Here is a 14,644-nt window from a genome sequence, read left to right as displayed (position 1 = left end):
CTGTACGTAGTGTATTTAAGCAAGATCTAGACCTAGAGCTAATATTTCCTACTATTAATATACTACTACCTTATAAGACTAAGATAGTCTAGTTTATAGGAATTAAATATAATAAGAGCTTAATAGAAGGGACCTTTACTATTTATAATAATATATTTCTAGATTAGTTAGGCTATAAGATCTATAACAACCCTATACCTAATAATATCTTCCTTAAGTAGATATTCCTTCTATATAGTAACTAACTTACTATTAACCACGTCTATATAGTTATATATAAAAGCTAGCAGGCTTATTATACCTATAATTAGTAATAATAGGTGCAGCCTATATTAGTATAGTTTCACGTATAGATAAACCTTTTAAATACTATTATCTATATATATTAGGCACTAGAGAAGGGCTAGTTAAAGTTAGATTACTACCTTATAATTAATATAATATAATAGGGCTATATAATAAGTACTTAGGATAACACAAAGTTCTACTTAATAGACCCTATTATTACCTAAGGATACTAGGTATAGATTGTATCTCTCTTTTACTATTATATAGTCTAGATAGGAGTCTTAATAGTAGACAGCTCTAGGTCTAGTAGCTTTAAAGAAGTAGATATAGTTATATCTCTATTAACCCTAGAGTAGTTTATATAAATAGTTAAGGATATCTGCTAGTCTATTCTATTATATAAGGCGTAAAAGAGTCCCTATCCTAATAAGGACTTCTATTCTATATATTACCTCCTATAAGAGGTAGAGTTATTCCTTACTCTACGCCACGCTATAAGAGCAGGTAATATTAGTATACTCTAGCGCCTTATAAACCCCCTTACTATTATATTCTATAGCGCTAGCTAATAGAATTATACAAAAGAGATACTATATTATTATTAGAACCTATCCCCTATTAATAACAACGTCCTCTAACACTTAATCTTAGCTTCTAGTTTAGTAAATATAACTAGGTTACTAGGTAAGTTTAAGCTAATTAATCTTGCACTAGAGCATATTAATAGTAGTTATAAGCTAGACCTCTATAATAAGAAAAACTCTACGCATAATATTAAACACGTATTCTAGCAGACTATGTTATATAGCACGTATATAGGCAACCTCTAGAGGTAGATAGAGAGGATATTTAGTAAAAATATAACTAGTAAGTATACCTCTAATAACGTAGTAGATAATATATTTTATCTTATATAGTTACTACTTATAGATAGTTAAGTAGTATAGTAATCTAACCCTATCTAGGATATACCCTTTAATTTACTAGATATCTACTAGAAGGGCTATAAAATACTAGAATAGAAGATTATATAGTTTAATATATAATATATTGTTGTACCTTTATATACTAACACTACTATAGGCCCTACACTTATATTAGATCTAGGTATATTTATAGATATTAGTAAGTTTATTTTTAAGTAGTATATATAATTAGATAGACTAGATATTACCTTATAATATAAGGAGATTAAGTCTTTAGACTTAACCTAGTACTAATATAAGAGGGACTAAACTTAATTTTATTAAAAGTAACTATCTAGTATATCTACCTCTTATAGCTTCTAGCTGCTACCTAGTACTCTAGGTGCCTTTTTATTTATTACTATAACCTATTAGTATAGTTTATAGATATAGTAATAGATATACGTACTTAGAAGGGGGAGGTCTTTAACAGTGCGCACTTAAGGTAGCAACTACCTATTAGATTAGGTAGTAGCGCCTAGAGTGTAACTCCCCTTAGGCAAGGCAACGTGCCTACTATAGTAATATTGCCTTGCCCCTCTTAGGCGTGTAGGCAGGTAGGGCATTACAGGGGTAGAAGGTAGGGGGGCAGGGTATTAGCGGGTAGTAGGTAAGGTACCACGCCTAGAAGTTATTAGAGGGGGGGGGGCAGGGGCGTTATATTATTATTGCTGCTGCTACTATTATAGTTATAGTTATAGTAGTAGTAGTAGGAGAAGAAGAAGGAGTTATAGATAGGAAGGGGTATATATAACTATTAAGTATTGCTACCTACACTATGGTAAAAAATTGTTTACTGTAGAATGGTACGCTAGGGGTTTACTATATAGGTGTAAACTGACCTCGTGTATACCCGTAAATAGGTTTAAAGTGGTAGTTTACTTTTATAGTAGGGGTTTAAATTAAGTATAAAAAGTAGTTTTATTTCTATTATACGCTATAATACCTAACTAAGACTAAAAGGGGTAGAAAAGATTAGCTTCACGCTATACGCACATATGACATAATAATGAGTCATGATATTTTTACTAATAGGAGGTAGGGATAATAGAGGTGGTGGTAATAGAGGTGGTGGTAGAGGTAGTGGTAGAGGTGGTGGTAGTGATAGAGGTGGTGGTAGAGGTGGTGGAGGTGATAGAGGTGGTGGAGGTGGTGATAATAGAGGTGGTGGTGGTGATAGAGGTGGTGGTGGTGATAGAGGTGGTGGAGGTGGTGGTGGTGATAGAGGTGGTGATAGAGGTGGTGGTAGAGGTAGTAGAGGTGGTGGAGGTGGTGATAATAGAGGTGGTGGAGGTGGTGGTGGTGATAGAGGTAGTAGAGGTGGTGGAGGTAGTAGAGGTGGTGGAGGTAGTAGAGGTGGTGGAGGTAGTAGAGGTGGTGGAGGTGGTGGTGGTAATAGAGGTGGTGGAGGTGGTGGTGGTGATAGAGGTGGTGGTGGTGATAGAGGTAGTAGAGGTGGTGGTGGTGGAGGTGGTGGTGGTGATAGAGGTAGTAGAGGTGGTGGAGGTAGTAGAGGTAGTGGAGGTGGTGGTGGTGATAGAGGTGGTGGAGGTGGTGGTGGTGATAGAGGTGGTGGTGGTGATAGAGGTAGTAGAGGTGGTGGTGGTGGAGGTGGTGGTGGTGATAGAGGTAGTAGAGGTGGTGGAGGTAGTAGAGGTGGTGGAGGTGGTGGTGGTGATAGAGGTGGTGGAGGTGGTGGTGGTGATAGAGGTGGTGATAGAGGTGGTGATAGAGGTGGTAAAGAAGATTAAAGAAAGGAGGGGTAAAATACTTAAATAGTAGGAAACTAGGTATTACTACGTAATACTAGTAGATTAATAGAAGTAGAAATAAAAGTAGTTTACTTTTGTAGAATACATGGTATAATAAACCCTATTTAGGTTTACTTCTTCTACCTAAACCACTTCTTAGTCTACTTTAGATAAATATAGCTACTATAAACCGGTTTTGTACCGTAGTGCTATATAAGTAGGATATTAGTTAGGGCACTATAAGTACTCTCCTAAGGCGTTACGTTTACTACCTACTTACCTTTATTAGATAATAGTATAGTAACTTTGTATATATAGACCTAATAGCTAATTAAACTATAACTACACCTATAACTATAACTACACCTATAACTATAACTATAACTATAGCTATCTACTCCTGCGTTATTATTACCCTCTTCCCCTACCTCTACTATAGCCCTCCCCCCGCGCCCTTAACACAATTAGCTAGAGCGCGTCCTAGGCGCTACTACACGCCCTACTAGCTTCTCCCTTGCTATAGCAAGGCATAGCTACTAGTTAACGTAGTAAGGTTGCCTGTAGGCTAGATACGCTTTAGCTAGATACGCGCCTGCTATTAAGGCGCACTAGTGCCACTTAGACTCTACTCCTAATCCCCCCTCTACTAAGTATAACCCCCTCTTATAGTTACCTTTATAGATATTATTAACTATATATAGTCTAGATAGTAGAGCATAATTGTAACAATAAGGCAGAATTGCCTGCCTATTATTCTATGCCAAGTTAGGCCTAATAAAGGCCCGACTTACTAATATATATAGAGAACAGCTTGCCTATAGTTAGGATAGGTATATTCTTCTTGTCCTTTTATACAAGACCTATAGGTGTAGGAATCTTATCCTTTTCTATATAGACGCGCACTCCTATATGCCTTTAAGTTATATAGGATACCTTTTAGATACCCTACTTACCTAAGTTATTATATTATAAGAAGAATATTATCCTAGCTAGTAATAGTATTTAAGAATATCGCATTTATTATTATTTTAAGCTACTAATTTAGTTCTAGTAGCTACCTAACCCTATAACTCTATAGTTAGAACAGCTATTAGAACTTCTAATAACTAAAGCCTATAGGCTTAGACTTCTAGACCTATAGGTAGTGCTAGATTACCTTTAGAAAAATCGCGTTAGATTGCGTTAAGGTAAAGACCTAGAGACTACTAAAAGCCTAGAGGAATTAGAGGCAAAGCTAATATCCTCCTATAACTAAACCCCCTAAAAAAAAAAAGAAAAGATTTATTATTCTTATTAACTACAAAATATTAGATAAAGGTAAAGGAAGAGTATCTAGTTTAGCTACTTTTAAAAGCCTATTTACTAATAGAAAGAAATTAGATAAGGAAGACTTAATTAATAACGCCCTCCTTAAAGGACCTGCTTCCTATCTATCTCTTAAGGTACCTTATGCTCCTAGGAAATCTTAAAGCAACACCTCCCTTAAAGATAAATATATATTAACCCTATCTAAAAAGGGGAGGTTAGAGGAATAAGTTAAGTAACTTACTAATTAGTTATACAACACCTCCCTCTATAAGAAGATATAGGGTACTACCTAACCTAGCTAGTCTTTAGCTTCTATATTAAACCCTATAGTATATACTATAAAAGCTAAGAGATAATCTAAAAAGACGCTAAATATCTCTATACTTAGTAATAGTGCTAACCCTACTTTTAGATAATAGCAAGCATCTATTTAGGATAGGCTAGAGATTAACACTAATTACTACCCCTCTTCTAGAGCTTAGATAGCGTTAGTCTAGGGACACTACTTAAGACTAGCAAGAGAATACTTAGAGCTATATTACCTATCTAATTCCCTAAGTCTTTAATTCTAAAAAGCTAAGGAAATAATTACCCTCCTTTAAACTTACTTTATTACTAGAAATAAGATAGCTAAGAATTAGACTATATTTAACTACCTATATATAACTAATATAGAGACGTTCCCTACTTTTAAGTTATAATTCTAGAGTCTTGCTATTAAAGGAGAAGTACCCTAATTAAAGTAGTATTACTACCTCTAGATAAAGATTACACCTTCCCTAAGGATACTAAACCTTGCTTTCTAATAGAATTAGCATAATAATTTTAAGACTATAGTAGATTATCTTACTACTTTTAATATAGAACACTACCTATACCCTACCTTATCTACTCCTACCTAGACTACTCTATTATCTAGAAAAGGACTAACCCCCTTCTAATACTCTAGAAACTAGTCCTATTTAGACGCTAATTAGAAACCCTATAATAGACCTTTAATAGCTAAACCTTATATACCCTACTTATAATAATAAGGTACTACCCCTTAAAATAATTAACCCCTATCTACTACTCTAGCTACTCCTAGCGCTACTATAATAGGAACCCTAGTAACTTGCTATAATTATAGAAAGCCTAGGCACTTCTCTAGTAACTACCCTAAACCCCCTAGGATTTAGGCTATAGATATAGAACAGGTTACTAAGAATTCTAAGGAAGAAGATACCGCTAAATTAACTAATTTAGATAGCTATTAGACAGGAAATAATAACGCCTAGGAGGATTCTCCTTCCTAGGCCTAACTTAATATAACCTGTTAAACCTTTCCTTAACTAAATTATTTTTTAGTTCCTATTTGCTTACACGTATAACCCTATACCTTAATAGATCTAGTATTTACCTAAACACTTTAGTAGATACTAGGGCCTAAGGTTACTTATTTCTTAATTTAAAAATTACTTATAATATCTCTTCTACGCTTAGGGTACCTATCTAAAAGCTACTATACAAGCTTACTATTAAAGGGTTCTAGGATTAGATTACCTCCCTAGTTGCCTACTATATTTAGCTTTATATAATAGTTAGTAGCTAAAAGGTTTATAACTACCCCTTTATAATAGTAGACTTAGGTTCTTAGGATTATATTATTAGATAACACTAGCTAAAATAGTTCTAAATCCTAATTAATACAGATAAATCTTAACTAATCTAGCTAGAGAAATATCCTTTAACCTACAACCCCGCACCTCCTATTCTAGTACAACTCTACTAGCAAGTACTATCTACTCTAGTTACCCACAACATCTTACAAAGAGACGCCCTTTAGGATTAAGAGGAGAACTAGAACTAAAATAGTCCTAGTTTAATTAACTAGATACGTAGTATACTTAAAATTCTAGCCACTTATAGGGCTGCTACCAAACCTATTACGCTACCTACCCTAGTCTAATTACTAACTATTACCCTACCCGCAAAATTCTAAATTACTACTATTTCTACTAATACTTTCTATTTTAATATAAAAAAATCTTCTAATAAATTCTTTACTACTAGCCTATATAAGATTAAGTGTAGGATCTAAACCCTATCTAAATAGGATACTCTTAACACCCGCTTGTTAGATTAGAAGCTCCTATCTAACTATAACTCCTATTAGGACGTCTTTAATAAGGCTAAGGCTAACAAACTTCCTATCTACTAGCCTTATAACTACAAGATAGTCCTAGAGGAACCCCTTCTAAACTACTAGAGTCCCCTCTATTATTAAAATACTAAGGAACTCTAGGCTACTAAGGAATATATATAAGAGCACCTATAGAAAGGTTTTATTAAGACTAGTTAGAGCCTATTTGCCTCTCCTATCCTATACGTTAAGAAGCTAAATAGAGGCCTTAGGATCTGTATAGATTACTATAAGCTTAATAGCTTAACGCGAAAGGACGCGTATCTAATACCCTATATAGATAATCTATTATCCTAGCTAGCTAAAGTAAAAATCTTTACTAGGCTAGATATTTATGCTACCTTTAATAAGATCTAAATAGACCCTAACTTAGAGGAGTACACTACTTTCCGCACTAGATATAGTGCCTATAAATACAAAGTCCTACTATTTAGGCTATATAATAGACCTGCAACCTATTAGCATTATATAAATAATATACTAATAGATTATTTAGATAACTTCTATATTGCCTATCTAGATAATATCCTAATCTACTCTAAAAACCTTGCTACTTACAAGGACTATATTTAAAAAGTCCTTAAGCGTCTTTGTTCTACTAGATTATAGGCTAATATTAAGAAAAGCGAATTCTATACAACCTATACCTATTACCTTAGATATATCCTAACTAACAAAGGCTTAGAGGTAGACCCTAATAAAGTTAAAGTACTCTAAAACTAGTCTGCTCCTAAGACAATAACTAGAGTAAAGTCCTTCCTAGGATTTACTAGATTCTACTAGCAATTTGTAGAAAACTTCTCTAAGACAGCTAAGCCCTTAACTACTCTCTAGAGTCCTGCTACCCTATTTATATAGACTTTAGAATACTAATAAGCCTTTAACTAGCTTAGGAATGCCCTGCTAGCAATCCTAAGCTTAGCTTACTTCTATCCTAAGTACCCTCTAAAACTAGAGATAGACGCCTCTAATAGAGTTATTATAGCTATCCTCTTATAGGAGTATCCTAATAGGAAATAGTACCCTATATCCTTCTTTAGTTAGACCCTTACTAGTTCTAAACTTAACTAGGAAATCTATAATAAAGAATTATTTATAATAATCTACGCCTTTAAGAAATAGCGTGCTAACCTAATAAGTACTTAGCACCTTATTAGAGTATACATAGACTATAGAGCACTAGAGTACTTTATATCTACTAAAGTCCTTAGTGCTAGGTAAGCTAGATAGCTAGAGGTTATAAGTCCCTTTAACTTCTAAATTAAGTATACTCCTAGATCTTACAACGCCTAAGTAGATATCCTAAGTAGAAGGGAACAGGATATAGTTAACCTTAAGACTACTTAGAGGGATAATTATTTATAAGTAATAATCGCCCTAGATAGGTTATACCCCTAAATTAACTCTAACTTAGCGCAAGACTACCTAGCTAAGCGTTCCTTACTAATCCTTGCTTTAATTATAGTAGTTTAGAACCCTATAACTCTTAGATCCCTAGAACTTATTAAAACTCTTCTCTAAGAAAATAGGTCCTTATTCCTAATAGAAAGATTAGAGTTACCTAAGCACTATTAGATAGAAAATAGACTTCTTCTCTACTAGGATTAACTTTACGTGCCTACTAGATTAGTCCTATATACTAGACTAATTCGTAAGGCTTATAATTAAGTATCTACTACCTACCTATTAGCTACTAAAACCTATTAGATTCTAGCCTAACATTACTACTAGAAAGGTATAGAGACTACCTATAAACGCTACGTTTAGAACTATATCCTATACAGGAGAGGGCACCTAAGATAGCACTAACTCCCTAGCATGCTCTAGCCCCTTCCTATCCCTAGTCTACTAATGCAACACTTATGCATTAATTTTAAGGATTTTCCCTAGGATTAATATAGTTATAATTAGATTATAGTTATTATTAATCGCCTATTAAAGCAAGCTATTACTATCCCTTGCTATAAAACTATAGACGCCTAAGGTATAGCTACCTTATTTATTTAGTAGGTGTACTAATTTAGACACACTCTAAATACTATTATTTCTAATTAAGGCCCTTAGTTTGTATCTAGTTTCTAGTCTAAATTCTATTAGATTATAGGCACTAAAGTTAAGCTCTCTACTACCTACTATAAATAAACTAATAGACAAACTAAGATTATAAATAAGTATATTAATTAGAGACTGTAGCCTTTTGTATCCTATTACTAAGATAACTAGAGTAACTTACTACCTATAATAGACTGTGCCTAAAGTACTCTCCTATATTTGTCTATTAGTATAGCCCTATATTAGCTCCTCTTTAGTTCCTTACTAAAGCAAAGTTAGTATTAGAAACTAGAAAAGACCCTATCTACTATACTAGAGAAACTAAACTATAAGGACGCCTTATCCCTTGCTACTTAGATATATAACGCCTAGAAGATTGCTAAAGAAAATATAGAAAGAGCTTAAGACTAAATACGCTCTACTACTAATCGCTATTACTATCTAGTTAACTAGAAGGTTAGTAACTATATTTATCTATCTACTACTAATCTTGCTATTTTATAACCTAGCTAAAAACTATCTAAATAATAGGAAGGCCCCTTTAAGGTATTAGGACAAGTAGGAAACGCGTATTGCCTCTAATTACCACCTAGTTCTAAGATCTATAACGTTTTTTCTCCTAATATACTATATAAAGATCCCTAAGACCTATTACCTAGATAAGAGGCTCTAAAACCCCCTAGTACCCCTATATAAGGTGTAGAGGAATAGGAGGTAGAAGAAATCCTAGCTAGTAAATTATATTAATCTAAGCTAAAATATAAGGTTAAGTAGGTTAGACACAATCCTAATCCTATTTAGTATCCTACCTCTAACTTTATAGGTGCTCCCTATAAATTACAGGTATTCTACTAATAGTATCTAAATTAGCTAGGTCCCCTACGCAGCTTACTAAAATAGATTTAAGCCTAGGAAAAAGGCAAAGAGGATCTAATATTACTTTACGATAATTATGCCTAATATTAGAACTAATTCACATCCTATTTAGCTATATATTATCTATTAACTACTATCTATTACTATTATTCTTATTACTATTTATTATTATATCCTATTTAGATCCTTTAAGGTTCCTAGGACACTACCCCTAGGAAACCTCTTTATTCTATATCTATCTCTCTATTAGAACCTAGTTTAGACTCTGTATTAGCTAAGATAGCACCTAGACTATCCTTCTTTACTAGCTTCTAGATAACTAGTGCAGCAGGGATTAGAGCAGGTGTAGGAGTAGGGATAGGAGCTAGGACTAATTTAGATTCCTTCTCGTGAAACGCCTTTATCTTAGCCTATACTAAAAAGGTTACCTCCTAATTTAGCGCTAATTCCTCCTTAAGTTCTTTAATAGCCCTTATTAAGCCCCTAACTACTAAGACTATCTTATAGATACTATTCTAAAGCTAACGTAAATTAGATATAGTAGTATAATATATAGCTATAAGGATCTTAGTAGCTTCTATACCCTTAGTCTAAGTATTAGTAATAGTAACGCACTTAGTAAGGTTTTAGGTAGTTTCTTAAATAGTAGCCTTAAACTACTTAATATCCTTCTAATAAGTAACTATAGCCTTATTATCCTTATCCCCTTTAGCAGGGTTTCCTATTAAGCTATAGTACTCTTCTAGGGCACCCCTAAGGGTAGAGTACTCTTAGCTAACAAAAGAAGGAATCTGCTAGGATTAGTAAAGGAACCCTATTAGACTTAGATACTTACTAGATTATAATACTTATTCTAGGAGATATAGTACTAGCACTTCTTAGAATTCTTTAACTTAAAATTAAAATTGTTAAACCTGCCCCTAGCTAGAGCCCTAACTACTCTTATATAGAGAGCGCGATAAGCAATAGGGAGGACTCCTAGTAGTACTAGTACTAGCATAGCTAAAGGTTCTAATTTAGATTAGCAACTATTTAATTATATAGATTAAATACTTACTAGATTTTAGATAGATTAGGTTAAATATTTAAAAAATTAGGGATATAGGAATAAGAAAGTTAGTAGGTAGAGGGCTAGTTATATGCAGGCTGGGGATAGGGGTCCGTGCCCTAGGAAGAAGAAGTAAAGGTAAAGGCAGAGGTAAAGGTAGAATTATTTTGCAAAAAGCTCTTCTTTAATAAGGGATCTGAACCTAATCCTAAGGATAGGGACTATCCTTTCTCTATAGGAGGGGGTAGTGTAATAATAAGGCAGAATTGCCTGCCTATTATTTTATACTAAGTTAGGCCTAATAAAGGCCTAACTTACTAATGTATATAGAGAATAGCTCGCCTATAGTTAGGATAGGCATGTTCTTCTTGTCCTTTCGTACAAGACCTATAGGTGTAGGAATCTTATCCTTTTCTATACAGACGCGCACTCCTATATGCCTTTAAGTCGTATAGGATACCTTTTGGATGCCCTACCTACCTAAGTTGTTACAATAATATATAGAAAGGCCCTTTACCTACTAGTTTTAACTCTTCCCTAGTTAACTATATACCTATATAGGAGATAAGGCTAGGTGTTTAGGGAGGATTATATATAGCAAGGTATTATAACTACGCAGTGTAGTAGATAGGTCTCTAGCAAGTTAACTATCTATAGAGGGTTAGGAGTTTAGTTAATAAATATATAAATAAAATAAGAGAGGAAATTTAATACTATATTGCCTACTACTATAACTAGTATAATAAAGTGTAGCTTGCTATTATATTGTAGAAGTAGAGGAGATATAATAGTTATAAGCCTATAGTTAGTTAATATAGAGGATAATAAAGGCTATAGGTAATAGAACTCTACTAGATATTTATTAGGTTAGCGCCTACTGTATCTAATAGCGTCTTATTAGCCTAGAAGATTACTAGTTTTAAGACTAATAAGAATAATTAGCTTAGAAGTCTTAAGAAGATTACTAGCCTTAAGCCTAATTAAAACAATTAGCTTAGAAGTTAGGAGAAGTTGCTAGCCTAAAACCATAGAGGTAATAGCTATATAGTTACCTTTAACCCTCCTACTACCTATAATATAATAACTAATAACTCTAAACACAATAGTATTATTTATATTTCTAGCACTTAACTATCTATATTTACTAGCTATATTAGGCACAGGCTTAACTTATAGGCTTGCAGGGCTTATACTTTAAAGACTAGGTGCCTTGCTTTATTATATAGATAATAGCTATAGCAGGCATAGCCTTAACTTATAGGCTTATAGGGCTAGTTATAGCTAGTATTATAATATACTAGAAGAAGAAGGTTAGTATAGCCTAGTACTTAATAGCATATACTAACTTATATAGGGTCTTAACTCCTTAGAGAATAGGAGGCTATACTATATATAACGCGTTTTACTAGTCTACCCTAGTGTAACACGCCCTAGCGTAATATAAGGTTCTTTAGCCTTTAGGAGAATAGGAGGCCGTGTTATATATTAAACTACAAGCTATTAATCTTAATATTATAATCTTCCCTAATCTTAGTAATATCTTCTTTATACTAATACTATAATAAAGCAATCTGCTATTAGAGTTCTGCGATAAATATAAGCTGTCCCTAGAACCTACTAGCTAGGAGCGCCTCTGTAGGTTCTAGGGATAGCTTATACTTATTATAGAAGTTAGGAGAGGGTATAGATAAGTTAACTGTATTAATTAGGTGTATTAGCTTTCCTAGTAGCAGTAATTAAACTACCTAGCTCTAAAGTTTGCAGCAGTTTGCAGAAGGCTGTAGGGGGTAAGGCTGTAGGGGGTAAGTCTTACTAGCAATAGGGCAGCTAGTTAGTCTAGAAGATTATAGAATATTGTAGAAGTTTAAGAAGTTTATAAAAGTTTGTAGGAGGTTAGTTAATCTCCTAGTTAGAAGGTTAGTAATACACCTGCTAATACTTTATAGTATTAATAACAAGGAGATAGACTACGCTAAAGTTAGCGCTGTTACGCATAGATATGCACTTAAGTCTACTACCCTAGGTTAGAGCTAGGAGTTTGTTAGTATTTATCACGCTAGAGACGCCTACAATCCTTAAGACTTATAAGGCTAGAGCCTGTTAACGTTAATAGGGCCCTCCTCTAGTAGGCACTAAGAGTACACTACTTAATAAGAGCCTACACTCTACCTATTACTAGGATTTAACACTAGACAATTGCTTGCCTAGTAGTAGGGTAAACCTAGATATTAATATACTCTTTAGGTACTTGCGCTATAAGGCCTATATAGACACTTAAGTTTAACTAGCTAGTACTATAGAGCCTCCCTAAGGTCTGTAACCTTGCTAGTAACGCAATAAGGATCCTAACTAACTAGTAAAGCTAGGGCTATTCCCCCTTAAGGTCTGCTAGCTTAGTAGTAATATAGTAGGGTTCCTTTTAGATAAGGACTACTAGGTATATCTAGTAGTTAGACTAACAAGAACTAATAAGAACCTAATAACGCGAAGAAACCTAGATTAAAATATTAATATATTAGTTTATAGCACTTACCTTTGCCCTCTATATACTATTTAACTTTGTAATATTATCTATTAAAAACACCTAGCTTCTTTATCTATATAGGTATATTAAACTAACTAAGGAAGATTAGAAATAAATAAAGTAGAAGCGTCCTAGTTAAACAATACTACACCCTAGAAGGCAATACTACTTAATAGTAGCAGTAGAGGTAGGGGCGGCTTTAGGAATAAAGTTAAATACCCTAGAGGTAGACTGCCCCCCTTAGGGTGTAGCACTAGCTTGCCCTTACGCAGCGTTAACTTTGTAGAGTTTAGCTACTGCGTAGCAAGTAAGCAACTACTACCCTAAGGTTTAGTATAACACCTCACGCATATAGATCTAGTATATTTTACTAGATTATACACAAGTTTTATATATATCTAACACTCCCTCTTGCTACTATAATAGGAAGTATACTAGTTATTGCTAAAGAGCTGCTTACCTAGCTTAGACTCTATAATCTAACTAATATAGTTAGCCTAGGCGCGCCCTTTTAAGTTACGCCTATTATACTCCTCCTTACTAACTAAGTACTATTTCGCGGAGTTACTAGCACACTAGTATACCTAGTAGCTAGTAGCCTTCCTTAGGGGCCTATAATAGGCTATATAGTTAGTAAGAGCGTTGTTAAACGTATTGTACCTAGGTATAAGAGGAGTAGTTAGTCCTACTTAATCTAGAATAGGAGCCTACACTAGGACTATAGGCCTAGACTCTAACCTATTAAGATATTAGTATATAAACTCTAGTAACCTAAGGTAGACTACTTATAGACTAGGGGAGGGGGTATAGATAATAGGCGCACTAACCTCCTTATTCTCCTCCTTACTCTTAATAACTAGGGTTGTTATTATTATTATTATTGTTATTATTATTGCTACCTCTGCTACTACCTATAGTGGCAACGGCAATAGCGTAGACGTAGACGCAGGCGCGGACGTAGGCGCTAGAGGGGGGGTAGGATAGGGGGGGTAAGGCTAGGGGGGCAGGAGTAGCCTATATATAGTTAGCGTATATAAGTCTTAAATAGTATTATAAAAGCTATACTATTATTAATAACTAGACTATAGGTAACCCTAGGGGATAACACGAGCGGCGTTTACTATATCTTGCTTATTTAGGGAGACTATAAAGGATCCCCTAAAGAGGGCGCAGTTAATATGTATAGGGGGGTTAATAGCTATATTATTATTATTATTACTATTAATATATTATTATAAAGTAGAGGATAAGTTAACCCTAAAAAATACATATATTTTGCTAATAACGCTAGCATCTATAGTAAATATAAATACTAAACGCGTGTCGCTATTATATTAACTCCCTACCTACCTAATTAGCTTATACCACTAAACTTCTAAATACTTCTTAGCTAATTAGCTTATACCACCAAACTTCTAAACACTTCTTAGCTAATTAGCTTATACCACTAAACTTCTAAACACTTCTTAGCTAATTAGCTTATACTACTAAACTTCTAAACACTTCTATAAACTCCTTTATACTTCTACAAACCTTTAAGCTAACTAAATAGAGAACTATTATTACTTTACTATAACTATAAATAGTCTAGCCCTATAACCCCTATACTCCCTAACCCTTTAGTATTAGCTATATTTCCTGCCTGCTCCG

The sequence above is a fragment of the Plenodomus lingam genome, assembly GCF_022343315.1.
Source record: "Plenodomus lingam strain CAN1 chromosome Unknown contig_12, whole genome shotgun sequence".
NCBI classification, from domain to species: Eukaryota; Fungi; Ascomycota; class Dothideomycetes; order Pleosporales; family Leptosphaeriaceae; genus Plenodomus; species Plenodomus lingam.
This window is presented reverse-complemented; position numbering follows the sequence as displayed.